This window comes from Mus pahari, chromosome 4, assembly GCF_900095145.1.
Source record: "Mus pahari chromosome 4, PAHARI_EIJ_v1.1, whole genome shotgun sequence".
NCBI lineage: Eukaryota > Metazoa > Chordata > Mammalia > Rodentia > Muridae > Mus > Mus pahari.
In genome coordinates, this window is record NC_034593.1 from 86,539,522 (window position 1) to 86,542,684 (window position 3,163).

The 3,163-nt window shown below is 46.9% G+C and overlaps 1 non-coding gene across 1 annotated transcript; it reads right to left on the minus strand.

Annotated features, from left to right (window-relative positions):
- Nucleotides 1–2,793: 2,793 nt before the first annotated feature.
- On the minus strand, nucleotides 2,794–2,864 carry Trnag-ccc. Its single transcript has one exon. It is a non-coding gene; the product is annotated as a tRNA-Gly (tRNA).
- Between the last annotated feature and the right edge of the window lie 299 nt (nucleotides 2,865–3,163).

Here is a 3,163-nt window from a genome sequence, read left to right on the forward strand (position 1 = left end):
ACCCCAGCCTCTGAGGTTCCCCTCAAGTCTGAAGCTTCCTGATAGAGTGCTGCAAGTTTCCCATTCTCCTCAGTTATTGGCAGCCCCCCAGAGGCCTACAGCTTTAAAAAACAAAGTCTGTAGAGTCGGGCAGGAGTCAGTTGAGTTTATGTGTCTAGAAAGTGAGATTCTGGAGCTCTGGAACCAGTAATTGTGGGGAGGAAATTTTTTTTCCCAGAATTTTAATGTTCTGAATAAGATTTTAAGTCTTTAGCTGCAGATGGGACTTTCTCAATGCACTTACAAAAAAGTGCGATATGGATATGGACAAGGGATGGGCAGAAAAGAATAGTTATGGGGTCGTAACTTAGAGATACCGGAACCAATCACACCTCAAAAGAGATTTGTGGAGTAGGATTTAAAGATGGTTGTGAGCCACCTTGGGCACTAGGAGCAGAACTCAGGTCTTCTTCAACTTTTAAAACAATATTTTTTATTCATTTTACATCCCAATCTCTGCCTCCTCCAGCTTCCCCCCCCTCCTTCTCTGAGAGGGTGGAGCCCCACTCCCTATCCCGCAACCTGTCACATCAATTCTCTTCAGGACGAGTCACATCCTCTCCCACTGAGGCCAGACAAGGCAGGCCATTTAGGAGAACATTCCACAGACAGACAACAGATTTAGGGATAGCCCCCACTCCAGCTGTTGGGGGATCCACATGGAGACTTTGCTACATATGTGGGGGCTGTGGGGACGACTCAGTCTAGTCTGTGTTCTCTCTTTGGTTGGTGGTTGAGTCTCAGACAGCCAGGTTAGTTGACTGTGGTCTTCATGTGGAGTTCCTATCCCCTTTGTGGGCCTCAATCCTTCCCCCAACTCTTCCATGAGACTCCCTGAGCTCTACCCAATGTCTGGCTGTGGGTCTCTGCGTCTGTTTCCGTCAGCTGCTGTGTGGAGCCTCTCAGAGGACAGTTATGTTAGGCTGTCTGCAAGCATAACAGAGGATCATTAATAGTCAGGACTGGTGCTTGCCCATGGGATGGGTCTCAAGTTGGGTCCGTTATTGCTTAGCCATTGCCTCCGTCTCTGGCAACAACATTCTTAACAGCCAAGCCATATCTCCCTCCAGTCTCCTGCTGTCTCTTTTCTAGGTGAATTTTGCTGCCCTTCTGGGTCCCTTGAGACATGGAAGAAACAAGGTGCAATGAAGAATTCACCCAAGAGGCAGGAGAATATCATTTGAACACAGTTGTGGGGAATTATAGGTAGGTACAGCAAACCTTAAAGCAGTTTTGAAACCAGATAAAGTTAATAAGCCTAGAGAGGGAAATGAAATGCTAATTAACAGCAGGAGGGCAGGTCCAGAAGCCGGGTGTTTTCTTGAGAATCTGAGCTGTCTGTGGTGTTAGAGAGGAGTGATCTATATAAATGAAAGATGCTCAGGGCTGGGGTGTCTGTGCCCGCTTTAGAAACGCGGGGAATGTCACGGTGTAGGAGAGAGCACAGGTCCTGGGGTGGGGCGGAGCAGAGAAACGACGTAGAAGCGTGTGGACGGTTAGGCTCTCGAGTATGCTTTGTAAAGTGGCGGTGCGTTTAGAGCGCGGGGCTGAAGGTAAAAAAAGCTTAAGTACCCGGCGGGAAAACACTGTTATGCGGTGTGTGTGAGGGGTGGGCATGGGGTTGGGGTCTCCTAGGAAGAGACTCATTTATTGCATCTGGGATGTGCCGATTCCTGCAATTTCCACAAAAGTGAGTAAGTCGGCTCCCTGACTTGTATTATTTAGAGCTGTGTTCGCACTTTTTCCTTGTAATTTGTTACAAAAAAAAAAAAAAAGTAACCAAGAGGAAGATCATTGGTAAGAGTTTGTAAGGGTTTTGTTTATCTCGACTGCCTCCGTTTGGGACGCTGCGCGGACTCACCGGGAGCAAAGATGGGAGGATAGTTCTTGTGTGGTTCTTGGGAGTCAAACCTGGATTCTTCGAAGAGCTCTCATTCTGAGCCGTCTCTTTTGCTCCTTATTAGAGAATTTCTTGATGAATCCTAATCTTGGCGGAAGCCTCAAATGAAGTAAACAGTGGTCTTCCCACAAAAGGATTTTACGCTGGTGAGTCGTTGGAAACCTGACTTCTATCTAACTTCTTACTCAAAAGCTGCAGTGCAGCGATGCTGAGAATCCTCAGACGGGATCCCTAGGGGTGAAAACCTTTTTGATTGTTTTTTTTTTTTTTTTTTTTTTTTTTTTTTAAAAAAACAGGGTCTCACTATTTCTATAGCTGGGCTGGAGCTCGCTATATAAATTAGGCTGACCTCCTCTTTATATAAGTTAGACTGACCAGGAATTCACGGAGATCCTCCTGCCTGGCCCCGGAATGCCCCAACAAACCTGACCGTCATTCCCCTGTATCTTCCAGCCAGAAATCACCACATAACTCAGGTACAGTCTAAAGCAGCCAGGCAGAAGCTTCTGGCTGTCATTCTTCCCTGAACACCTGCCTGTCCATCATATCTTTTTCTGGTCTAGAATATTGGTGTGAAGCCATCTATTGCCATGAAAATAAAATCCTCAAGATACGGTGTCTGAATGGAAACAAAACTTTGAAAACAGCTGAGCAGCTGTGGGAGCGAGATTCGATATTCTTACGTTTGTGCCTGGATTCCTTGATACATAGTACTTTCCTGCTTGTGCCACCACGAATCAAGTAGCTGTTAACATTTCTAGCCAAAAAGAGCCGGAAAAGATGGACATGGGTCCTGGTCCTTTTACCAAAAAAGTACACTGAAGGCTGAGAGGGGGGCCAAAACAGAGAGACACTGCATTGGCCGGGAATCGAACCCGGGTCACCCGCGTGGGAGGCGAGAATTCTACCATTGAACCACCAATGCGCTCCTGTATGTGGCTTGTGACACCACCTTAGGAAAAGGTAAGAGAGCCATGCCCCTCTACTGAAAAGTAACAAGGTAAAGCAATGATGTATCCTCACAGTGTTTAGGATTGTTCTAGGACTGAGGACACGCCCTCCTACGCTGGACTGTGAAAGGGCCAAGTCCTCTCACCTGACTCAATCGGAATTAGACTGGTTTCCCAGCATGGCCTACGGAATTCCTTCTACTTCTCCTGGCCACGATCTGGGAGTTTCAGCTTATTAGAAGGAAAATGCTAGCTTCTGTTCAAACTCGTCGTT